This window comes from Balaenoptera borealis, assembly GCF_965194805.1.
Source record: "Balaenoptera borealis genome assembly, chromosome: 16".
NCBI classification, from domain to species: Eukaryota; Metazoa; Chordata; class Mammalia; order Artiodactyla; family Balaenopteridae; genus Balaenoptera; species Balaenoptera borealis.
In genome coordinates, this window is record NC_138872.1 from 8,219,463 (window position 1) to 8,247,010 (window position 27,548).

The following is a 27,548-nucleotide window of genomic DNA, read 5'->3' on the forward strand; positions in this document are numbered from 1 at the left end:
TTTTCTATCATAGGTTATTACAAGATATTGACTACAGTTCCCTGTGCTATACAGTAGGACCTTGTTGTTTACCTATTTTATATATAGTAGTGTGTATCTGCTAATCCCAAACTCCTAATTTATTCCTCCCCCACCCCTTTCCCCTTTGGTAACCATAAGTTTGTTTTCTATGTCTGTGAGTCTGTTTCTGGTTTGTAAATAAGATCATTTGTATATTTTAGATTCCACATATAAGTGATATCATATGATGTTTGTCTTTCTCTATCTGGTTTACTTCACCTAGTATGATAATCTCTAGGTCCATCCATGTTGCTGCAAATGGCATGATTTCATTCTTTTTTATGGTTGAGTAGTATTCCATTATACATATATACATATATATACCACATCTTCTTTATCCATTCGTCGATGGACATTTAGGTTGCTTCCGTGTCTTGGCTATTGTAACTAGTGCTGCTGTGAACATAGGAGTCCGTGTATCTTTTTGAATTATAGTTTTGTCCAGATATATGCCCAGGAGTGGGATTGCTGTATCATATGGTAACTCTATTTTTAGTTTTTTAAGGAATCTCCATACTGTTTTCCATAGTGGTTGTATCAATTTACATTCCCACCAACAGTGTAGAAGGGTTCCCTTTTCTCCACACCCTCTCATAGTTTCTTGGCAAGGATATTTTCAAGCCACTTGTTCACTGTTTAAAGGTTAAAATAGGAATTTAGGTATTTTGATTCATAAATCCACTTAAATAGCTCATATAAAGACTTTGATCTGTTTTGTTCCTGGTAGCTCTCCTGGTTCTAAAGCAGCCAGGAAAATAATAGGTACTGAATAAACATTTGTTAAATAAGTTTCAAAATGACTATTTTGCCTGCTGTACAGAGAATGGATTTCAATGGAGTAGGAATACAAATACAGAGAAAAGCCAGTAGGCAATAGCCATTGTTCTGGCAAGAAATGATGGGATTTGGACTGGGTAGTTAGGATGGATAAAAACGGAAGAATTCAAGCCATGTTTTGGAAGAAGAGCCAGCAGAATTTAGTGGTGGGGAATAAGAAAGCGGGTGGTGTCAAAGAGGGCTACCAGATTCTGGCTTGAGTTACTGGTTTATAGTGGTAGCATTTGCTGAAATTTGCAAGAGTGAAGAATGAGAGGAGAATGTATATATAATCTATCACAAAATCCCAATGGCTCTATCTTAAAACTCTACCCAAAGCCCATTTTTTTCTCACCAAAATCTCTGGTACCATCCTAGTTCAAAGCACCATTGTATTTCACCTGAATTTTTACTGCAGCCTCCTAATTAGTCTTCCTACTTTCACTCTGGCTTCTTATAATCTACACAGCATTTATAGGGAACATTTTTAAAGTCAGGCTTATTGAGCTCTGATTTACATACAGTAAAATTTACCATTTCCAGGTGTCCATTCCCATGAGGTTTGACAAACACGTACAGTTATGCAACTACCACGGCAATCAAGGTATAGGATATTACCATCATATCTAAAAGTACCAGATGGAGTATTTTAAAACATAAATCAGATCAACCCACTAAAAACTCAAAACTCTCTACTGGCCTCCAATCCTTCTAGGAATAAAATCCATTTCCTTTAAGGCCCAGAGTACATGGTCTTGACGCAAGGTATCTCTCTGCTCTAGACTCTTACGGCTTTTCTTCCTGAAAACTGCTTTAGTCAAACTGGCCTCTTTGTTATTCCTGGACATCTCAAGCCCATTCATACCTCAGGACCTTTGCACCACTTCCAATGATCTTCCCCCCTCAAGCTTTTCTCCCTGACTTCATTCTGGTTTCTGTTGAAATGTCACACACACCCATATACACACACACACCTCCATCAAGCTTTATCCCTTTAGCAAGCTTTATCTTCCTTCTTGCCATTTATTCCTACCTATATAGCATATGCTTATTATCTGTTTGTTCATTATCTCTCTCCATCCCAACCTCCACTAAAATGTAAGCACCAGGTAAACAGGACCTTGTAAATTTTATTCTCTGCTGTGTCTCCAGCACCAGGGACATTAACAGGAATTCAATTAACATGAATGAAAACATGGACGGGTGAGTGGATGGATGGATAGATGGATGGATGGACAGACAGATGGGAGCAACAGAGCAGTCAACTGCTTCGTTCATTAACAAGGCTGTATAAGCACTGCCACACTCCTCAGTCCAATGATGGGGTCAGAGGTGCACTTTGAAACCCTTAGGCTGCTGAATAGCAAGTCTTCAGTATTATTAAGACTCACATCAAGGCTATTAGCTGGGTAACATGCAATCTAAACATAGTGTCTTCGCCGTGAAAAAAAAAGCTTATGTTCTGCAGTACCAGATATTGTAGCTGTGGAAAAAATTTATCTTTAACACGAAATGTGCTTACACTTCATTTATCTGCTCTTCACAGTAACCTCTTTTGCTTTTAAATTGATCTTCTTTTAATATTATACCTCTCGGAATTTGCACCTCCAAAAACAGGCTCCCTTAGAAAAGGGAACCCTCTTGCACTGTTGGTGGGAATGTAAACTGATACAGCCACTATGGAGAACAATATGGAGGTTCCTTAAAAAACTAAAAGTAGAACTACCATACGACCCAGCAATCCCACTACTGGGCATATACCCCGAGTAAACCATAATTCAAAAAGAGTCATGTACCACAATGTTCATTGCAGCTCTATTTACAATAGCCAGGACATGGAAGCAACCTAAGTGTCCATCGACAGATGAATGGATAAAGAAGATGTGGCACATATATACAATGGAATATTACTCAGCCATAAAAAGAAACGAAATTGAGTTATTTGTAGTGAGGTGGATGGACCTAGAGTCTGTCATACAGAGTGAAGTAAGTCAGAAAGAGAAAAACAAATACCGTATGCTAACACATATATATGGAATCTAAAAAAAAAAAAAAAAACTGGTCACAAAGAACCTAGGGGCATGACTGGAATAAAGATGCAGACCTACTAGAGAATGGACTTGAGGACACGGGGAGGGGGAAGGGTAAGCTGGGACAAAGTGAGAGAGTAGCACTGACATATATACACTACTAAATGTAAAACCGATAGCTAGTAGGAAGCAGGCGCATAGCACAGGGAGATCAGCTCGGTGCTTTGTGACCACCTACAGGGGTGGGATAGGGAGGGTGGGAGGGATGGAGACGCAAGAGGGAAGAGATATGGGGATATATGTATATGTATAGCTGATTCACTTTGTTATAAAGCAGAAACTAACACACCATTGTAAAGCAATTATACTCCAATAAAGATGTTAAAAAAAAAAAAAAACAACACAAAAACAAAAACAGGCTCACTTTCCCCAAACTGCTATAATGAGGCTCATTTTATTGACTATTTTGGAAATAGCCTCCATAGCAGTCCGCTTAATTAGGTCATGTGGTATAGTTTGCATTCAGCATTTCACAGATTATGCCTTTTTATTTTCCCCAAAATTATTTTTGTGGAGATTTTAAGAAAGACATTCTGTTGGCAAAGGGCCGTTTGCTGACTATAATTGCCAAATTTCCCTATCGAGTGCCCCTCTGAGCAAATATGTTCAATTCGAATGTTGTTATTATTATTGGCCAGCTTTATTATTTCTGGCCAGAAATGTGTAAAGTTAGGTAGATGTATTATTTGCGTGAACTGTCCAATGCTCAACTATTTCAAGGAAGGGAAAATAAGTGTTATCAATAAAACTTAAACAATATGACACCTTGGAAAGAAGGAAAAAGAGGAGAAATTTCTATCTACTCATTGTGAGTGGGAGAGAAGCATGTTGTTTATTCCTCATCTACCAAGCACAGGAGTTGTCCTAGGGGAAATGTAAGGAGAAGAGAAGACAGCTGGGATTCGGGGGGGCATAAGTCTGAGCCATAACTTATGTGTTGCCAATCCAAACATCTAACCTTGAGGCCAAACCTCTGAGCTCAGTTTTTGGGGGACTGTATTTCAGATGTTATAGAAATGGAAAGCTGTCACTTTCCTAAGACTCTTAAAACCTCTGTGCTCCAGAAGGAAACTGAAAATGTTGTTATTTTCCCCATTATCACTGAACATTTACGGAGACGCCAACTGCCTGAATCAGGTTCCCAGCTGACATAATTACTACATCCAGATAATTAAGGCAATGTCTCTAAAAAGAAAAATCTAGTGATTTATTTGGCATTTTTTTATTTTCTATTTTTTTTGGAATAGGGTTGTTGGATTTTTATTTTATTTATTTTTTTAAATTTATTTTATTTATTTATTTATTTATTTGGCTGTGTTGGGTCTTCGTTGCTGCGTGCGGGCTTTCTCTAGTTGGATATAGGATATCCAATGGATATATAGTGGAGAAAAGACAGCCTCTTCAATAAGTGGTGCTGGGAAAACTGGACAGCTACATGTAAAAGAATGAAATTAGAACACTCCTTAACACCATATACAAAAATAAACTCAAAATGGATTAGAGACCTAAATGTAAGACCAGACACTATAAAACTCTTAGAGGAAAACATAGGAAGAACACTCTTTGACATAAATCACAGCAAGATCTTTTTTGATCCACGTCCTAGAGTAATGGAAGTAAAAACAAAAATAAACAAATGGGACCTAATGAAATTTAAAAGCTTTTGCAAAGCAAAGGAAACTACAAACAAGACGAAAAGACAATCCTCAGAATGGGAGAAAATATTTGCCAACGAATCAATGGACAAAGGATTAATCTCCAAAATATATAAACAGCTCATGCAGCTCAATATTAAAAACACAAACAACCCAATCAAAAAATGGGCAGAAGACCTAAACAGACATTTCTCCAAAGAAGACATACAGATGGCCAAGAAGCACATGAAAAGCTGCTCAACTAATTATTAGAGAAATGCAAATCAAAACTACAATGAGGTATCACCTCACACCAGTTAGAATGGGCATCATCAGAAAATCTACAAAAAACAACTGCTGGAGAGGGTGTGGAGAAAAGGGAACCCTCTTGCACTGTTGGTGGGAATGTAAACTGATGCAGCCACTATGGAGAACAGTATGGAGGTTCCTTAAAAAACTAAAAATAGAATTACCATATGACCCAGCAATCCCACTACTGGGCATATACCCAGAGAAAACCATAACTCAAAAAGACACATGCACACCAATGTTCACTGCGGCACTATTTACAATAGCCAGGTCATGGAAGCAACCTAAATGCCCATCGACAGACAAATGGATAAAGAAGATGTGGTACATATATATCATGGAATATTACTCAGCCATAAAAAGGAACGAAATTGGGTCATTTGTAGAGACGTGGATGAATCTAGAGACTGTCATACAGAGTGAAGTAAGTCAGAAAAAGAAAAACAAATATCGTATATTAACGCATAGATGTGGAACCTAGAAAAATGGTACAGATGAACTGGTTTGCAGGGCAGAAATTGAGACACAGATGTAGAGAACAAACATATGTACACCAAGGGGGGAAAGTGGCGGGGGGTGGTGGTGGTGGGATGAATTGGGAGACTGGGATTGACATGTACACACTAATATGTATAAAATGGATAACTAATAAGAACATGCTGTATAAAAAATAAAATAAAATTCAAAAAAATGATAAAGGGGTCAATTTATCAGTAGGTCATAAAATCCTAAACATTATATACTTAGTAACAGAATTTCTAAATACATGAAGCAACAACTGATAGAACTGCAAGAAGAAATAGAAATCCACAATATGGTCAAAGATATTAATACCCTTCTCTTAATAATTGATAGAATAAGTCAACAGAAAATCAGTAAGAAAAATCCACAAATATTTTGAAATTTAATAATATACCCCAATATAACCCAAAGACCAGAGAAAAAAATTAAAAGGGAAATCAGAAAGTACTTTGAACTGAATGAAAATGAAAACACAACAAAAATATTTGTGAGATGCTGTTAAAGCAACACTTGGAGGAAAATTTATAGCACTAATTGCCTATATTTGAAAAGAAGGTAGGTCTCAAATCAATGACCACAGCATGGGTGGATCTCAAAGTAATTATACTAAGTGAAAGAAGCCAGACCAAAAAAAAAAATATATATATATATATATGATTGTACGAATCAAATTTTATAAAGTTATAGAAAGTATAAACTACTGCATAGTGACACAAAGTAGAAGAGTGGTTTTGGGGGGCCTGCAAGGGGTGCAAGAAGGGATAATGGGTACTGATAACAAACAAGCACGAGGAAATTTTCGGGAGTGACAAATTAGTTCATTATTTTCATTTTGGTGATGGATTTACAGGATGTATCAAATTTTACACTTTAAATATGTACAAGTTTATTGTATGTAAATTATACTTCAATAAAGCTGTTTACAAAAAAACCATACAAATTAGATTATTAACCTGGGTCAAATAGGAGTGTGGGCAGGGCTGATATCTGAGGATGAAGGAGCCAAAGATCAAAGGGACAGAAAAAGGCTAAACTAACATAAAAAGGTATATGTGAAATGTTCACATGTATGGATTTATGCAAAATTATAAATACATAGCTTTTAATGAAGAAAAACATTTTTTAACCATTTTGTTCTAAAAGTGACCAACCATGCTTCTAAACAGCCCACACCCTCCTGAATGATTGACAACATAATAATGAAAGTAGCAAACCTCCAGGGCCTTTTATGAAGCAGGCATTGTGCTATGTGCTTTGCACACACATTTCTCATTTTATCTGCACAACAATCTTCTGAGGCAAGTATTCATACTATCCCCATTTTTTCAGATGGAGGCAGCTACTAAGCAGCCCCGACTTTTCTCAGTCACTGACTTCTTACTTCCTTCTGCCATCTGTTCAGTACTTACACAGCATCATCTAGGTCTACGGATGCTAATCCCCGAAGGAGATACGCAATGTGCCAGGACATCACAGGACCACCCCCCTCCCCAAATAATGCAAAACTATTCTTAGTGAAAAGAGTTAAAAATTAAGTAAAAAAGCTTTGGGGCCAGAACATAAACTTAGTATCTAGTTGAACGATCCAATATCTATTCATTTATTATGTTAGCTAGGTATCCATTTGAAATCATCTATATAAAATAATAAAGTCAACTTGAAATAGTTTCCACTCTCTGATCACACAAAACAACTCAAACTCTTCCCACATCAGAGTCATATTTTGGGTGATCTGACACCTTGCTACTCAAAGTGTCATCCCAGGACCCATTTTGGAATCCCCCAGGAGCTTCTTAGAAATGCAGACTCTCAGGCCCCACCCCAGACCCAATGAATCAGAAACATCATTTTTATAAAATCCCCAGATGCTTTCTGTGCACATTCAAGTTTGAGAAGCACTGCTTGAACGTAGTGACCCAGAGCAGAAGATCTTCACTTTTATCCAAATGAGGGATGCTATTCCTCGAGGTGGGATCTGGAGCCCTAAGTGACCAATCACACACGGTTAGTGAGGTCACGTTTCTCTTTCATCCTGCACGAGTACCACAGCCTATTAAAGCGATCGTTAAGTGGCTTGTTTACAGCGGCCACTAATTACAATTGTGAGCTCCTACTGAGAATAATGACCAAGCCTGCGTCCATGTCTTTGCCTCCTTTTATACCTATGATGACGGGCGCCGTCTCCATGCACACCCCACTAGCACTGATTGCAAACATCTCAGACAGCAGGGAGGCTCCACCCTAGCTGCACCTGGGGAGCACTGACAAAATACCACTTCTTTGCCTCCACCCCCAAATGATCAATCAGACTCCGTGAGACTGGGGCCTAGTCAGCCATAGATAAAGAAAATCAAGTGCTTTTGATACAACCAGGCTTGAAAACCACTTGTACTTGACTTGGGCTTCACAATAGAATCACGTGGGCCACACTCCAATGTCCAGGCCACGCCTCAGACCCATCAGACTGGATCAAATTCTCTGGGGGTGGGGCCTGAGCCTCTGTCATTGAAAAACAGAACAAGATTCCCAGGTGATCTTTATCTGCAACCAAGGTGAACAACAAAGAGCTCTCTGTTATTCAGAATAAAACAAGGGAATGAGCTCTCTGAAATATGAGAGACTTTGGAAGGACTTGAAGTAACATGACGCCCTGGGGTGAGGGGAACGACAACAAAAAAATGCCTGATCTTTGGACACATATGACAGATAGTTGTATGCGCCCAGAAAACTCTGTGGAATCAAACAAAGAAGATCTTATTAATTCTCCTTGGGGCATCGGGGAAGTTTGGAGGACTTTTATGTTGTAATTTCTACTCCCATTTTCTGTTGACGGTTTTAACCACAAGTATGTACTATTGCGCTTTAATCTTAAAAGGACAAAAGAAAGGGTCACCTTGAGCGGATTGGATTCTCTGGGTTTCCCTCCAACACACCCGTCACCCACAGCTTAATCTTCCTCGACAACGCCAGAGCCTCCGTTCTTCCCCAAAACAAAATCAGCTGTGATCCTCACAATTCTTTCACCTCCTCTGCTCTCCTGCTTTGACATCTTTGAACACTTTGCAATTAACCTCACACCTCCATCCCTTAATTCCCACCTGAGATACTGGCAACTGTCACCTCTCTGGTTAAATCCTCCAGCCTGGACTCTGAGATTGGGACCTTCTACAAACCGCGTCCTACCAGCCTAGGAAAGTTGATCTCTTGAAACCTGGGCCAGATGTGCTGGCAGTGTTGCCATACCACAGCTCACTTAGTAAAACGGCTTTAAAAAATTGACAATTTCAGTGTCAAGGACACTTAAAGCAGGTGGTACTATCATGCGTTGCTAGTGGGAAGACAAAATGAAATAGCACAAGCACTTTGGAAAACAGTTCTGAAGTTTCTTACAAGGTCAAACACGCACTTACCACATGACCCAGCAATCCTACTACTAGCATTTACTCAGGAAAAATGAACGTCTACGTCCACATGAAACCCTGCATGTAATACTTACCACAGCTTTACTCGCAACTTCCAAAAACTGTCAGAAACCCAAATACCCAACAACTGGTGAATGGATAAAGCGCTGTGGTCCTCCCATACAATGGAACAAAACACAATAAAAGAAACTACTGATACCTCGAACAACACGGATGAATCTCAAAAGTATCAGGCTACATCAAAGAAGCCAGACACAAAATGCCGCTTACTACTATAGGATTTCATTTGTAAGATATTCTGGAAAAAGCAAAAGTACAGGGACAGAAATCACACCAGGAGATGCCAGCGCTGGTGGTGTGGGGAGGGCAGAGGGTTGACTGTAAATGGACACAAGGGGATTTTTAGAGGTGATGGAAATTTTCTTTATCATGACTGTGGGTGACTACATGATCCCAAACATTTCGTCAAAACTCTTAGAACTGCAAAGGATAAATTTTACTGTCTGTAAATTATACCTCAATAGATCAGACAGAAAATACTAGTTAATACATGCTTCTTGCAAAAAATTAAAATGCACGCTAAAAAATAAAAGGTTCACTGTTAACTGTGTGTGTTTAGTTTGGTTTTGCTACGGTTGCACCACTGCGTACATTTGTCCAAATGAATAGAACTATGTACTTTAAAAGGGTGAATTTTGCTGTGTGTAAATTTTACCTCAATAAACCTGACTTCTAAAAAAATTTTAAAATGCCCTACCGAGAACTAAAGAAAGCAGAAACCACTTCAGGAGATTCAGCAACTGGATAGAGGGTCTGCATTTCATTAAGAGCTGGATAACTGCTTATGGTCAGAAACTTACAATTTAAATCCCATCCTGCTACCTACAGAGCCATGGAAAATCCACAGATATTGAAATGCATCCTATAACTTTTTAAGAAACATATTTTGGCCCGATTGTGTCATTCTTAGGCTAGCATCAGAATTCACTGAGCAGGGCTGAATAGCCAAGTGGCGAAAGGGAAAGTCAGTAAAATCAGCCAATATTTTACTAGAATTAAAAAAAAAAAAGAAAGAAAAGCTGCCTGAGGGTGTCAGAGGGGCTTCCAGGAAGACATGATGCTTGAGCTGGGTTTTGAAACATAAGTGGAAGTTTATCTTTTAGGAATTGCTCTTTGGTGGAGGTTCTTGGTATGTGATTTGAAGCTCACATTCACACAACAAAATATATATTGGGCACCTACACTGTATTAAGCTTTATATTATGGCAGGGTTTCTCAGCCTCACTGCTACTGACATTTGGGGCTGGTAATTCTCTGCTGTGGGGCCTGTCCTGGGAACTGTAGGATATTTAGCAGCCAGTAGCACCCCTCTCCCCCAGTTGTGACATCCAAAAATGTCTCCAGACGTTGCAAATGTTCCTTGGGGAACAAAATCAACACCAGTAGCCCCTGAATCTCTGCAGTAGGGCACTGAGGACAAAGATGACTGCGACTCTCTGACTGTAGAAGCTGACGAGTGTGTGCGTGTGTGTGTGTGTGTGTACATTTAAAATGTAAACTAGGCCTGCATGGCACATGCTTAGGTATGCAGGATTTAGAGATGCAAAGACAGGCTTCCAGGGCTTAAATCTGAACTCTACCACTTAGAAAACATGCGATTTGGAGGGGTCATCTCATTTAACCTCGTATGCTCGTTTCCCTGTTTGAGGAACATGGGGCAGAAGACAGAACCTATATCCATATCAGAGGATTGTCAAAAGCATTAAGTAACTAAAGATTGAAAAGCTCAGTGTTTGAGACATGGTAAGAACTCAATAAATGTTAGTTGTTGTTTTAATTCTTCCCTACTTAAGGCTAAAAGCTCCTCAAAAGTCTGTCACAAGTTGTACATACTGTACCTTAGGTACAGTAGATGTGTTACCGAGTCCAAGCTCCCTCTGCTTGCCGCACGACAGGCCAATAAATCGGAGAGACGAGCTGTTGAGGCAGGGAAGACGACTTTATTCAGAAAGCCAGCAGACGGAGAAGATGGCAGACTAATGTCTCTAAATAACCATCTTACGGGGTTTGGATGCCAGTTTCTTTTATAGCACAGAGAAGGGGAGGAGATGAGGAAGTAAAGTAAAAAGGCCATAAGGTTTGCAAATATCCCCTGGAATGGCCAGCCTCGGGGCGGGGATGTGTTAATTTCTTCTTTCTTGCAGCCAGTCACAGGTGCACAGGGTCCGGATGTTTCCCTGAACAAAGGCACTTCGGTTTAACATTCAGGCAGAGGGGCAGGGCTCCCCGAGGCAGGCCATTATGTATAGACAGTATCCTTTTAGTGAACAAAAGCAACAGGAAGCAAAGGTTAAAGTGAAAGAAACAGATGGAACATGTAGTCAGATATGGCTCTTCCCTGTTACAGATACTTCATAAACATTTGCAAGAAGGAGGGAGGGAACACATAAATTAAAATACTAGCTGGCTATAAGTTACTGTGATCTCAAAATAAGCCTATAAGCATCTACCTAACAGAGTGGCAGTGAGAATAGAATCTTCGAAAAGTACTCAGCGCTGTGCCTGATACTAAGGTATTCAATAAATGTTTTAGTTGTTGTTATTGCTGTTATTATTGTGTCATTTCACAACGTCATCAAGAGATTATCAATCCAAGAGATCTTAACTGGGTAAGGGTCTTCTGGAAAAGATCTGTAGATTCTGAGATTTTCTTCATACACTTGATCTCTCAGAAAGGTACCAGGGGAGTTCCCTGGTGGCCTAGTGGCTTTCATTGCCATGGCCCAGGTTCAATCCCTGGTCGGGGAACTGAGATCCTACAAGCTGCGCGGCATGGCCAAAAAAAAAAAAAAAAAGGTCCTAGGAAAGGTCCCCTTGTGGTTTCTAAAGTCTGCCAGGGAGCCGGGAAGATGTGACATCATTTAAGCTGAGAGGGAGGAAGAGGGGGTGGGAGAGACGGCAACTGTTTTGGAATGAAGCTAAAACACTCACCCACCAGACCATCTGTCTGCTCATGTTCTGGTTTCACTGAACACCATGGAGACAAAGAATAAGGTAGATGGAAAAAAAAATAAGCCCAAACACGGGAAATTTTTCACTCTGTATGGACGGCTGCCATTCAACCCAAGCATACTCTCGATGTGTCCAAAGGTCCCGGGTTTCCTTATCTGAGGGCGGGGATGGAGGCAGGGGCACAGTGGGAGGACAGGTGGGTGTACCCACAGTGGAGGGGAATGAAGGGGGAGGCTGGTGTCTTTGTGTGTTGTCATTTCTGGGTTTGAGATATGAAATTGATCTCAGCGACAGTCAGAGGAGAGTGATGATGGGGAGAGAGGAAAGCAGAGACTTCCCTCTTGGAAAACTCTCCCTTCAGCCCTGTTACGGACTGGATGTGTGTGTCCTCCCAAAATTCATATATTGAAGCCCTAACCTCCAACGTGGTTATTTGGAGGTGGGGCCTTTGGGAGGTAACTGGGGTTAGATGAAGTCATGAGGGTGGGACCCTCAGGATGGGATTAGTGCCTTTCTAAAGGGAGATACCAGAGAGCTTGCTCTTCCTCTGGGCCATATAAAGGCACAGCAAGAAGGGGGACCGTCTGCAAGCCAGGAAAAGGGCTCTCACCAGAAACCAACCATGCTGGAGCACTGATCTTGAACTGCCAGCCTGCAGAATTGTGAGAAAATAAATTTCTGTTGTTGAAGCCACCCAGTCTATAGTATTTTATTATAGCAGCCTGGGCTGATGCAGAAACCTCCTCTAAATCTCAACTTAAAAAGCTAATCCTTAAAAATTCTTTTTTTAATGCAGTAGATTAGAGAAGGGCCTTCAGCTACATGCTCTGTTGAACCTTGACTTTTTCCTTCATTGTTCTTTATGATGTGTGGGAATGCTCCATGAACATCTATTCTCCACTCGCACTGACCTGAAATCTCCACGAGGACAGAACCATGTGTGTGTGTTTGGGATCAATCCTTTATACCTAATACCACTGTGATAGGTTAATATGACATATATTTGCTGGGGGGACATGGAGGAGCAAAAGACTGATACACTACACCACTAAGATGTCCAGCCTTGCTTGCCCTTTTACAACTGCTGTATCAGAGGCTATTTCCACATGAAACATCAAATTCTGGGTCATATTTGCTATCTTCAGTCTTCTAGAGCTCTTGCCTCAACCCATTTCAGCCTGCCTTGCAATTTCCATGTCACCACTGTCATTAGAATTCAAACCCCCATTTCTTTCTTCACATTCCTTTTCCTTGCATTTCTTTCTACATATTGCGGTATGGGGAAGTCATTCTGGCTTATACGTGATTTGCCTTGAACGTGATGCTAATTAGAACAGCCTGTCTATGGCCTGTCAAACATGCATTGTACATCTGCTTTACCTATTAAAGAAGAGAATGCATTTATAAATTAAAATAGAGTAACTGTGGTTACTTTCAAAATGGAGCAAGGTGGCCATTGTGGATGTGGTTTCAGACATGTTCCTGCATCACTGAGGACTTGAATTTTCTGAAATGTATCAAACTCTTGGACACTATCATCCATTCTCAAAACAATATCTTCCAGTAGCTGCCAGCTGCAACCTTATGGTCTCAAGGTCTCCCCTTGTAACTATGCAACTATTTCAGACCCCAACCGACCCTTACTTAACAAGTACCCTTACTTCTCACCAGCTGCAATTATAATTCTTGCTAAACAACTCATGAAGCTAGCTGTAATCTTGCAGCTTTTGCCTTTATAAGCCTCCCCCATTTTGTAGACCAGCAGAACATAATTAAAGTGCTCTTCAATCTGTGTCTCCCAGGCTATAGTCCTTGGTTTGGCTCAAATAAAACTCTTTTCTATCCCTATTATAGATTGTTTATTGATTACTTGTGTAGACAACAAATATTCTATCCGTGAAATTGTGAAGAAGGAAAAAGAAATTCGTGCCAGTTTTGCTGTTGCACCTCAAACTGCAAAAGTCACAGTCACATTGTGTGGTAAGTACTTAGTTAAAATGGAAAAGGCATTCAATTTCTATAATATGATATTCTGAGAGAGAGATACTACATTCACATGGCTTTTACTACAGTACATTATTATAATTGTTCTATTTTATTATTAGTTATTCTTGTTAATCTCTTACTGTGCCTAATTTATAAATTAAACTTTATCATATGTATGTATGCGTAGGAAAAACACATAGTATGTACGGGGTTTGATACTATCCACAGTTTCAGGCATCCACTGAGGGTCTTGGAACTGAAGGGGAGACTAGTATACTACTTGTAATTTGGCTCTGTATGGGTAGCTGACCTTCAACCCAAGCATTCTAAATGTTAATGCACCTAGTACCAGAGCTTCAAAATATATGAAGCAAAACTGATAGAGAGTTGAAAGGAGACATAAATCCATAATTATAGTAAGAGATTTCAACATCCCTCTCTCAAAAACTGATAGAATAAGTAGACAGAAAATCAGTGAGGATACAGATGACTTGGGTCAATTATCAACCCACTGGCCCTAACTGACATAGTAGAACACTCCACCCAAGAACGACAGAATACACATTCTTTTCAAGGGCACATGGAACATTTCAAGAGCGCAGGGAAGTTCCAATAGAAGTCAAGGGGATAAGAAAAACTTCAAGAGGTCCAAGTTGGAGCCACTACCTGCAGGCATGATTTTTACAGTCCAAATAAACTCATTTCAAATCCCACTGTAGTCAAGCGGTGATTACCTTTAGTAAAATAAATAGCAGATAATGAAGGAGATAATGAAGGAGATTTAAAAGAGAGATAAAGATGCATACAGTGAGGAATTGTGCCAGCAAGCTCATCATCAATTCTAAAAGGAGGCAGAGAAACCTACTCATTATAATTACAAATAACTTTTAGTTTTCTCTGAATTAATGTATTCTTTAAGAAGTCATTGCATTCCTCGATATCCAATTAGACAAATGGCACCATGAAGCATCTTAAAACCCTTTCAAGGTTTTCAATGCTTACGAAAACTCAGTGTAAACATTCAAAGACAGGATGGTGCATTCGCGCCTGTAATTCTTGGTTCATCTAATTTGTTAATAGCCCTATGTTTCCTGTTTATTTTACAGAGGGACTCAGCCCCAGTGGTATACATACAGATTCTCTGCGTGTGTATGTGTATCTGAATTTGAATGAATTCTGTTCCTTGAAGATAACCATTTGGGGAAGATAAAACTTGGAGATAAGAAATTAAATCTCAGAAATAGATGTTTATGTACAGATCGTTTTCATATATTTTTTCCCACTCTCTCCCGGTCAATTTCCTCTCTCATCAGCTAACCTTTACCCTCCGAAGATATGATCAATTACTGCTTTTTGTCTTACATCAATATGTCTCACACAAAAAAAAGGAAAATTGGTTTTTCTTATGGATTCTAAGTCAATTACATTAACTGTGTAATACAACACACTCACATTCTGTTTAAATGTGTTGTTTAAAAGATTGTTATAGTTGAACCTTGAATAACTAGAAAATACAATAAAATACGATTGCATTTTGTGAGCTCCAGCCTATTAGTTCTTTTTTTTTTTTTTTTTTTTAAATTTTATTTATTTATTTATTTATTTTTATATTTATTTTTGGCTGTGTTGGGTCTTCATTTCTGTGCGAGGGCTTTCTCTAGTTGCGGCAAGTGGGGGCCACTCTTCATTGCGGTGCGCGGGCCTCTCACTATCGCAGCCTCTCTTGTTGCAGAGCACAGGCTCCAGACGCGCAGGCTCAGTAGTTGTGGCTCACGGGCCCAGTTGCTCCGTGGCATGTGGGATCTTCCCAGACCAGGGCTCGAACCCGTGTCCCCTGCATTGGCAGGCAGATTCTCAACCACTGCACCACCAGGGAAGCCCCAGCCTATTAGTTCTTGATGGACAGCTAAAAACATTAGATTTTTCTTCCTCACATCGTGTCTCCTTCTTAGGGAGTATTCTTCCTGACATCAGAGATGTGTTGAAGAAAGTGATGGTTTAGATGTTTTGTTTTAAGAGCATGACAATCCCTGTTGCCTTCCTGACCTTTCTGTTCATTTCTGGGATTGTTTGCGAATGTACCTTGTGAACACTGATGATAATGCTCAATTATTGATAAATGTTCAACCATAGCTTCTTTTTACCTTTTCCTTCTTCCTACTTCCCTACATGTCTCATCACATCACCATTTCTAAGCACAGTCTGTCTCCTCCCCCTCCTTCTCCCCCCATTTCTCCTCATCCCCCTCCCCAACCTCTTCCTTCTCCTTTTAAATTCACATTTTAGCTGCGGATGACTTTCCATTTCCTAAGCTTTTTTTGGCATTTTAAGCTCTGTTAAGGTTTTCCTTAAACTTTAATGCATTGCATTTGGAGGATAAAATAAAGCAATTTTGCCATCTTTATGAATAATTAGTGACTTAGAAACAAGCCTTGAAGTTAGTGAAAAATTCACTGTAAGGCAGTGAAATGATAAAAGTACACTGAAGCATATACTTTGATGCACTTTAAAGAAATCATCACAGACTAATAATATGGTATCTCCAAGGAACTGATCAGACTGACAGGAAAATTACTTTTCAGGAAACAAAGTAGTTATGACATTTATAGCAACCTTTATAAAGGTTTATAGCTTAAGAAAAGGAGGAAATTTAATTCCATTACTTCCATGTGCCTTATAAGTAACCGCAATCAAAAGGAAAGTGCACACACACGCACACATGCACACACACACATTTTTAGAAAGAGGAACACATTTTCTTTGACTCCTAAGCATAAATAAGAATGAATAACTTTCTAGCTCCTCTTACTCCTTCCTTTCCTAGAAAAGCCAGACTTTGAATAGAATCAAAAGCATGTTAATATGCCAAAGTGAAAAATGGTACAGTTGCCATGCGTTAACCCATTTATACAGCATTTTTCATCTCTATAACCCCACTTTCTATAACACGAAACACAAGTTTTTCTCAAATTGTACAGCCTTTGTTAATTTGTTCAGACATTTCCAGGTTGCTTCCTTTCAGTTTTCCTTCAAGATACCTTATTTGTATAAAGCTCTAAAGTGAATCTTATGAAATTGAAAGCCATTTCTTCAGTAGGTGAATCCACAGTTGTCTCTTTCTTTCTACTCCCAAAGTATAACTAGAAGTCACCAAATACTAAAAAGTCTTTTCAAAGGAAATCAATAATTCAGCTAGTCCTTTTTTTTAACTCAAACTGGGTCAATATGGTGCACCAGACAGAAAAAAAATGTCAATTCCATTTTGAAAAATAAATGCTCACACAGTCAACGCTGGAATTTTATAAAAGTACTCACCTTATAAGCCAGGTTCTTTCGTTACCTTCGAGATTAAACTGTCCTATAATGCGGTCCTCTTACAGCGAGGTGAATGGGCAGCATTCTGAGACGGTCCCCAGGGAGCCTACCTTCCGGTTTCCCAGTATTTCTCCCCACAGGTAATGTGCTCCCCTTGAGCGTGAGCTGGACTCACTGACTTGCTTCTCAGGAACACAAAATGGCAGAAGTGATGGGAGGTCATTTCTGAGATTAGGTTACAAAAACCTGTGTCTTCTATACCGGGCGCTCTCTCTCACTCTCTCTTGCACTGTTTGCTCTGGGAGAAGCCAAGTGCCATGTTGAGAGGCAGACCGGTGCAGGGGCCATGTGAGTGAGCATGGAGGAGACCTTCTGAGGCCTGACAACAGCCACGTCAGTGAGCCTGGGAGCAGGCCCATCCCCCATCGAGCCCTGTGATGACTATAACCCTGGTAGATGCCTTGGTCACAGTCTTGTGGGAGACTCTGAGCCAGAGGCACCCAACTGAGCTGCACCAAGATTCCTGACCTTCAGAAACTGTGAGACAATCGATGTTTGTTGTTTCCAACTGCTACGTCTCAGTGCGATTTGTTACACAGCCACAGATAACTAATACAAGATGTAACTGAATCCCTTATACGATATCCAAGACATGTCAACCGTACAAAGGATTCAACTACGAATAAGCCGAAGTGTGGTTATCCACTGAGTTGGTTTCCAAAGGGATGCAATTTTGTTGGGTACTCACTTCCTTCTGAGGCCAAGAATTCATCTCATTTTTCTCTCCTTTCAAAGAGATATAAATACAGAAGGAGAGAAAGCTGTAAGACACTTGAAAAGGTTAAACAAGAAAACTAAGGGGTAATTATAAAGTCTACATGTCTGCACTGGGCACATTTCCAGAAAAAGCAGTCAATTCTTATTTTGCAGGTATATTTAAGAAAAGATTTGCTACAATAACTTACTGTAAATGTAGAGTTGTATAAGAAAGCTGACTATTGAAAATCACGTTCGAAAGAGAGTACACAGAACAAAAGGAAGGATCAAAATGATGCAAGGCTCATCTATTTACTCTCTGTCTAAAATGGATTAAAATAAATTAATTAACTGGACTGGTTATGGAATTTATAGATATTTCAAGGCTTCACCACTTTGAAGTGAGCATCCTTCATCGGCCTCCCTGATATCCACTGCCACTTCTTTGGCCATACAGATGGCCAAGAGGCACATGAAAAGATGCTCAACATCGCTAATTATTAGAGAAATGCAAATCAAATCTACAATGAGGTATCACCTCACACAGGTCAGAATGGTTATCATCCAAAAATCTACAAGCAATAAATGCTGGAGAGGGTGCGGATAAAAGGGAACCCTCCTACATTGTTGGTGGGAATGTAAATTGGTACACCACTATGGAGAACAGTATGGAGGTTCCTTAAAAAACTAAAAATAGAGCTACCATATGATCCAGCAATCCCACTCCTGGGCATATATCCGGAGAGAAACATGGTTCAAAAGGATACATGCACCCCAATGTTAATTGCAGCACTGTTTACAATAGCCAAAACATGGAAGCAACCTAAATGCCCATCAACAGATAAATGGATAAAGATGTGGTACATTTGTACAATGGAATATTACTCAGCCATAAAAAAGAATGAAATAATGCCATCTGCAGCAACGTGGGTGGACCTGGAGATTAACATACTAAGTGAAGTAAGTCAGACAGAGAAAGACAAATATCATATGATATCACTTATATGAGGAATCTAAAAAAAAAAATGATACAAATGAACTTATTTACAAAACAGAAACAGACTCAGACTTAGAAAATGAACTTCTGGTTACCAGCGGGGAAGAGTGGGGAGGAAGGATAGATTGAGAGTTTGGGATTGACATGTACACACTGCTATATTTGAAATAGATAACCAACAAGGACCTACTGTAAAAAGTAAATAAATTTTTTTAAAAAATAATAAAATAAAATAATAAAGTCACTTGGAAGAAAAAAAAAAATTCCCACATCTTTGGATAGTATTCCCCTTCTTGTTCTCAGTTCATGGACCTGGATGTGGCTTCCGCTGCAGCTCTAGCACAAAGCACGTGGCCTAGGCCTCGCCCATCAAACCACCACGTCTCCCTGACTCGGGTCAGAGACGGGCATGTGACCTAAGCTGGTCCAGTCAGAGTGAATCTCTGTTTTTCGTGAGTGCCACCAAGAAGGCTTTTATTCTCCCCAGTGGCTTAAACCTGTAAAGATATGAAGACGGAGCCACCGAGGTCATCTCTCCGTGATGACAGAAGAGCATGCATCGGAGATGCTGGGCACCACTGCCTGGAGCCTTAGAATAAAGCCAGCACACAAGACGGCATCGGGGATAAATCCAGGTGACACTGTGTGAGCCCCGAATCCAGCCTGCCTGCAGCCAATCCTGCCTCTGAATGCTCAGTTATTACACACCAATAAATTTCCTTTTCAGCTGAAACCAGTTAGAGGAGAAATCTAGGGCCAGTTATTTGTTTTGCATTTTTTTTTTATATCATATTCAATAGAAAAGTATCTTAATACCTTCAGGTACAAACATTTAAAAAATATTCACCTCCTTCACTTGACAGACACCCTAAAGGATTTGAGTGCTTTGGGTGAGCTTTCACCAAAAACTCATAAAATCTTTGTTAGATACAGGATCTGCTGCTGCCAGCTAATGCAGCAACAGAAGTGTATCTTTGATAATCATCATCATCATCAGCATCATCATCACCATAGCAACCACATATTGAGCACTTAAAAATACCAGATACTGTGCCAAGCATTTTACATATGTCATCCCATTATTCTTCATTTCTCTAGGAACAGGAGAGTAAAGTAGTTAAAATGTAGACTCGAGAACCCAAACATCTGAGATGTGAATCATTTTTCTGCCGATTTTTACCAGTGTGACCTTGTTTAACATCTCTGTGCCTCAGGTTCCTTGTCTGTGAAAATGGGACTAATGCTACTGCCTGCATCATCAAGTTGTGAGGACTAAATAGGTTAATATCCACAAAGTGCTTAGTGCAATGCTTGGCACACATAAAGCACTACTTCTGCTAACTTTTCTTGTTTCTTACAACAGTCCAACAATGTAGGCATCGTTATATTCATTTTCCCAACAAAGAAATTGGTCTTTATTGGTCCTTACAGAAGTCTTTTTGTTTCCCACCAAGATGGCCATTTAAAAATGTGGTTCCTATTACTGAAGCAAAATTCTGTGAGAATAAGGACTCTGACACTCTCATCTTTGTTTTTCGGACATTGCCCAGTACAGAGTCCTGCCAGTGACCGATAATAGGATGTGGACAAAATAATTGAAAAAATATACACAAAGAATATAAAGAAAGGCAGCCAACTGGACTAAGAACTGTGGCCTAAAAGTCAAGAGTCCTGGGACATTGTATTAGTTATCTATTGCTGTGTAACAAATTTCCCCAAAACTGAGCAGCTGAAAATAGCACACAGAGATCACCTCTCAGTTTCTATGGATCAGGGATTCATCGCTTAACTGGGCGCCTGGCTCAGGATCTCTCATGAGGCTGCAACCAAGGTGTTGGTGAGGATGTGGGTCTCATCTGAAGGATCCAATTCTAGGTCCACTCACATTAGTGGGATTTAGTCCCTCCAGGGCTATGGGCCTGTGGGCCTCGGTTCTTGACTGGTTGTTGGTGAGTGGCCTCCCTCAGTTCTTTGCCCAGCTACAGCTGGCTTTATCAGAGCAAGCATGTGAGAAGAGCCAGAGAGAGAAAGAGAGACAGAGACAGAGAGAGAACCAGTGAGAAACAGGGCAAGCAAGATGGTAGCCACAGTCTTTTGTAACCTACACAAAGGTGACATCCTATCACTTCTGGCATATTCTATTCATTAGAAGAATGGCACTGGGTCCAGCCAACATTCAAAAAGAGAGGATTACACAAAAACATGAATACCAAGAGGCAGGGGTCACTGGAGTCGATTTAGAAGGCTGCCTACCACAGACATGGAATTGAAATGGATTCTGTTTTGCTCTTTTACCCTGACTGAGTCAGCTGCTCTGCACCTTGATTCTCTTCTCCATAAAAGCTGTATTAAAATTCCCCAAGATCCCTTCCAGCTCAACCTGTGATTCTAGGAGGTCTTGAAAAGAAACAGAAAGCACACTTTAAAGCCACATTTAATTTCAAAACAGCTTTACAAGCTCACCTGCAAGAATAAAAAAAGGTTTTAACCTTTCTCCCTTCTGTTAACATCACATCTCATGGACTCCTGTGTCAAGGACTGCGGTGAAGGAAATGCTAGAATGTGCCATTGGCTCTACGGCCTAAGGCAAGAGGAGATTGGAGAAAAAAAAAAAAAAAAGTGGCTGCTGCAGTTTTATGCCCGTTTGCAGCATTTGAGAAAGAGGGCACATGAGTTTCCAAAATTTAATTGAAATGGAGAGTTTTATTAGTTTACCCTGAAGTGTCAATAAAAAAATGGTGCATGGCAGATGGTTTTTCTGTGATCGCAACAGCACCTGTCTTGAGGTTAATAACCCTTTTGCTTTATTGACTTACTGGTGAATGCTCTCCGGTGGTATTCAAGATTGTTTAGATGTTTTCTTGACCATTATTAAAAAAAAAAACAAAATTCTGTCTGCTACTGCTTTTTCATCTACTGAAGAAATGTCATTTTTTGAACAATGTTTTGAAATCTCTTTTAACCCATCACAGAAACTAAAACCACATTTAAACAACTTAGTGATGTTGTAAAAAATATCCCTGCCATATATATTTACTAACTTTTTCTTCCGGTTGAAGAAAGGGAACACATTGTTGAAGAGTGTCCAAACTCTGGAGTGTAAACCTCCAAAGGAAAAGATGAGATTTTCTTTTCTACTATTAGTTAAAGGGCTTTTGTCAGCCCTCACAGAGCCCTACTAATTGATGTTTCCATTCCCCTATGAATTGGCTACAAGTTGGTGGTCTGTGGACTGGGGTTTGCAGATGTTGGTTGTTTGTGCCTTATTGTTCTGTTCTTAACGGATTTTAAATTTTTGAATGATTTGGAAACATTTAAAATTGGAAGACTTCAAGCTGAAAGAAATTCAGTTTCTGGCTTTTTTTGGACAATCCGAAGCCTCAGCAACTCTTGCCCAAATTCCAACATGACAACTGCTGGCTGAAGCCAAGGGTCATTTCTTCCTTGACATGGGGCACGTCCTTGACTGTCACTGACACCTCCCTACCTCCCAAGTGTTCTAACAACTACAGTGTTAGCCTAAAACAAAAGACGACTAGAAATCCCTCTTCCATAAAAGCCTCAGGGACTTGACCACTGAGGAGACAATAAACTGTGGTGAAGTAGGGAGTACTGCCACGTCTAACCAGGGCAGCTGCTCCTCGCCCAGCCTGCTTTGTTCATTCGTGGGAGCTCCATGGGAGGGAGACATCTGGGTTAGACCCAGGCCTAGCATTTCTGGTCTGAACACACCTTGGTTCGGGGTAAGATTATCTCATTCACCATGATGAGGACCAAAGGCATCAGATAATTGCGTGATGGCTTAACCCATTTTCTCTGCCTTCACAATGGCTTTCCTCTTGGTCTCACGTTCATCTGTTCTCACATTACTTTGTCCTTAGAGCAATTACACCTGCCACTCTTGACAGAATAGTACGTTATTGTCTTTGTGCTGTCTTGGTTTTGTGTTAATAGCAGCTGTAACGCCAAAATTAACCCATATTTTACACTTATCCCTTGTCCTGCAGCGGCACACAGCTGTCATTAAGTGCACAGAATGAAGATGTGTAAGCACCCTGTTGTGTAAAATTTAGAACTTGTGCAGTGCTTTACTTTAGTTGCCCCATTCCTGTGTTTGTTTCCTTTTAAAGACCTCCATAAAATGTTACAAACACCAGTTACTAGTTAAGAGCAATTCAAATTCCATGGACAAATACCATCTAAGTTGCTTGAGGGATTTTTTTTTCCTTCCATGGTTTTTCAAAGGCCTTCTAGAATGGTCCAGACTCAAGGCAAATAGGTAATTTAAAACTTTCAGGGAAACCTGTATTCTATGTGATACTTGATGCTATCAGTCCCTACATATTTATATTGGTTCCAATAAACTATTATTTAACCTGAAACTAGCATCTATACTTTGAAAGGCTAAAAGCATGACTCATTATTTACATCAAGGCCTATTTAAACTCTAGTGTTTTATAGCATTTCATCAATTCCTCCTCCCCACCCCATTCCAAATCAGATAAAATGATACAAAACACTATTTCTGTGAATGGCGGTCTCTTTTTTTTCCTTTGGATTGTTTTCTGCTTTTTTATTACATCAAAAAGTCTTCACTATCATTTGAACTCAAATGTCATGTCATGCTGATGGCTGAATATTTTACAGTAACCATGGCAATTTAAAAAAAGAAGTAGAATCTCTTCCCATCAAAAAAGAATTCTGTCTTCAAGTGCATTTTTCTCCCTCACTCCCCCAGAGAAACCCACCAACTTCATCACTAGCACCTGACAATCCCATCTGCATTCAACAGAGCCCACTTCTCCATTAGGCCCAGTGGACATAATGCCTGGGCCCCATACGGTACCTTAGGAGCCCATGAAAACATTTTCATTTCTTTTAAAATCAAAAAAAAATACTGAATGTACTAAACCAGCTTGAGTTACATTTGTTCTTATGCCAAGGCGCTCATAAAATATACTTTTCAATATGTCTTATGGAGGAAAAGGTTCAGGAAGGCAAAAGTGCTCAGCGACCGTGAAAATCACTATATGGTGCTGCATTCAGGGTAACTATGGAAGTCACTTAGAATCAATCCACACAATAGAATTCACGGTCAAAACTGTACAAATGCAACGTTACTTAGTTATATGGCCTTGAGCAACCACTCTGACCCTCCATTTTTTCATAGGACGAATCATAATAGACACTATTTAGTGAGTCCTTACCCTGTCCCAGGCCTGTTGGGGAATGCCTGGCGTTTGCTATCTCATGCAATCTTTTGGCCCAGCAGCCCCAGGCAACGGTTGTGATGCAGCAGCTAATATAATTGTCAGGACAGAACAAGATCACGCGGAACAGCAGTGGACTCGGCGCTGCACTTACCAGCAGTGTGGTCTCAGCAAGGGGTCCCTACTCCCAGAGCTTTCCTCATCTGACAAATGGGGATCATAAAAGAATCAATGTCACAGGGTTTGCGGAGGGTGTGCTAGTTAAGGCATGTCAAGGGCTCTATCGGGCGCCTGTGGTTTAGTAAATGCTCCCTAAGTGGTTCTTATTATTATCCTTCTCTAAAAGGTGACCCTCCCCTACCCTCCACCATTGCTAAACTTCCTATCAATGGAATCATATACAACATACTCTTTTGTGTCTGGCTTCTTTCACTCAACATTATGTCTGTGAGATTCATCAGTTTTCTTGCATGTCACTGTAATCTGTTCTTTTTTATTGTTGTGTAGTATTTCATTGTATGACTAGACCATAATTTATGTCTCCATTTTCCTGTTGATGGAAATTGGGTTGTTTCCAGGTTTTGGCTATTAAGAATAAAGTCATCATGAGCATTTCTGTGTATGCCTTTTGATGGACACAAACTCTCATGTCTATTGGATCCCTACCAAGGAGCGGAATTGCTGGCCCATAATAAAGACTGAGCACTAGGGTGTGCCAGATTGCATGGTGGGTGGGGCTGAGAATGTAAGAGTGAGCACAAGATCAAAGTGGTCCCTGACGTCATCTAATGAGGAAGACATACCAACAAAATGCAGCACAGATTAACTATCAGTGTTTTAGCCACATGTGCTGAAAGGAGAGGCGCATGGGCTGTGAAGGTAACTGGGGGGATTAGATCTGGCGAAGGTACGGGTCCCATGACCGAAGGGAGCATGACAAACCTGGGGAACTGGAACCAGGCCAGTGTGGTTAGTGCAGAGGTGAGGGGCAATGGAGAGGCAGGCAGGGTTCACACTAAGCAGGCCAGGTGAGTTGTTTTCTTTTCTATGACTCTTACTGAGAAGAGGATTTTTTTTTTTTTTTGAGGGGAAGGGAATCAGATTTGTAGTCTGAAAAAATCTATCTGGCTACTGGGTAAAAAAAATGAATAGAAGGGAGTGTGTCAAGAAGAACAGAGGGGGCTTCCCTGGTGGCGCAGTGGTTGAGAATCTGCCTGCCAATGCAGGGGACACGGGTTCGAGCCCTGGTCTGGGAAGATCCCACGTGCCGCGGAGCAGCTGGGCCCGTGAGCCACAATTACTGAGCCTGCGCGTCTGGAGCCTGTGCTCCGCAACACGAGAGGCCGCGATGGTGAGAGGCCCGCGCACCGCGATGAAGAGTGGCCCCCGCTTGCCGCAACTAGAGAAAGCCCTCACACAGAAACGAAGATCCAACACAGCCATAAATAAATACTTTAAAAAAAAAAAGAAGAACAGAGTCAGGGAGACTCATTAGAAGAAATGAGCAATAGTCCACATGAGCAATCATGGCCACTGGACCAAGGTGGTAGAGACCACCATGGAGATGTGGACCAAATCAAGAGTCAGCTTGGACACAAGTGTCATCATATTTAGGGGCTAGTTTAGTTTAATTATAGTCCTTTTGCCACTGCCAGCTACTGCAATTGGGACTTCATAAGTTTGAGCTGAATGGTTTAAGATAATAATTAGTAGATTATTCATTAAATCCAAGTTTTCCACTGCCAATTGTTTTCCACTGCAATCACATCCTGAGGAGGATTTAATTCCATTTCCTAGTACATCTGCTCATCTACATCTGTGCCCTCATGGGTTTTGTTGACATCTACCAGACAAACTCTACCAATAATTCCAATGTACCGCAAACTGCGATACGATTGTGAATGTTAGACATATTATTACAAAATAAATGAAAAATTATGACTAGCATTCACTGTCCCTTTCCAACAGAAATGACCCTTCCCCATGTACCCAATATTACTGTGCACAGTGGTGCACAAGGCCAAGTTCAAGATTCCAGATGTCCTATAGGCATAACCAGAGACCTTCCTTCACCTTACAGGACTGCACTGAAATGGGTTCCCACTGAAATGGGTCTTCTACGATGGCTCATACACCAAGGCCATCACTACTCTGCTCTCTAATTCCTACCCATTTCTAGGGGAAATTCTGAATTTGAACTTACCTATGGGCTGTCCTTGGATCTAGAGGGATTGCTGGAAGATTCTACACTTGCATATCAGGATTGCAATCAAGTGTTTAGGTGCACAGATTGAAGCCCCACTGCCTGGACTTGAGTCTTGGCTCCCCTACTAAAGACTGTGGGGCCTTGAGCAGGGCACTTAATTTCTCTGGGCCTCCTTTTTGTCGTCTGTAAAATGGAGACGGTGAGAATAAAATCCTGTTCCTTACAGGGTTGTGAGGACTAAGTGAACATACATAAAGTGCTCAGACCATGCCTATGGATGTTGGCTCGTTATCATCAGCCTCTCTCTGATTTCCTTCCACTGGATTGAGGTTAACTATTAAGTTGCTACAAGAATTGGCCACGTGAATTCTGCTCCTGCATTTCTTCTGAAGCAGGTGTTGAAGTTAACATCTACTCCACTGCTCAAAGTCAATGACCAATAGGGGAAATTTTTTTTTCAGGGTTTAATCCTTTGAAAAACGTTTTTTTTTTCCTTTCTCCTGAGATACTGGTATGTATCACTCTTTCTAACGTGGTATTTACTCATCATTTTTCTTTCTTTGCCTTAGCTGCCAGAAGCTCAGAGCATGTTAATCTAACGTGCGGATTCTGGGCCAATTTATTTACTTTTCTCTTTCTTACTCATTTCCATTCTTTCTTTTCCCTTTTCTTTTAATGTTATGTTTATATTTTATATATACATACACATATACATTTACATGAACATTTGAGAAGCTATCTGAAAGTCTTTTTCATCAGTAAAAGGACACAAAATCACCAAAGAAAAGAAGTCTCAGCAGTACAGTCTATGCATTCATTAACAGCCCATTTGCTAGCTAAGCTGTGAGACTTGGGGCAAATTGCTTATCCTCTATAAACCTTTTACCACACCTGTACCATGAGGGGTAATAAGAGAATCTATTCCAAAGAGTTATTGTGAGAAAGGAATTAATACATAAAAAGCATTCAGAACAGTGCCAGCATATAAGCCCTCAATGCTCGTTCTTAGTATCATTAGAATTAATCTCAGGCATCAGAACGCAGGCTCTACAAGAGAACTAGTTACTGAGAAACACCTACAAACAAACAAGCCCTAATTACTGTCCTCCAAAATTTTTATACCAAATCTTTAAACCAAATTTCAAGTTCTGCCCAGTACGGGTGTATGTGCATGTGCATTTGTGTGTCTGTGTATCTGTGCGTATCTAATCTT

The 27,548-nt window shown here is 40.3% G+C and overlaps 1 long non-coding RNA gene across 1 annotated transcript; it reads left to right on the forward strand.

Moving 5' to 3' along the window:
• Positions 1–27,548, forward strand: LOC309614423. The gene is made up of 2 exons (XR_014236169.1): positions 1–15,387; positions 15,725–27,548. It is a non-coding gene; the product is annotated as an uncharacterized lncRNA (long non-coding RNA).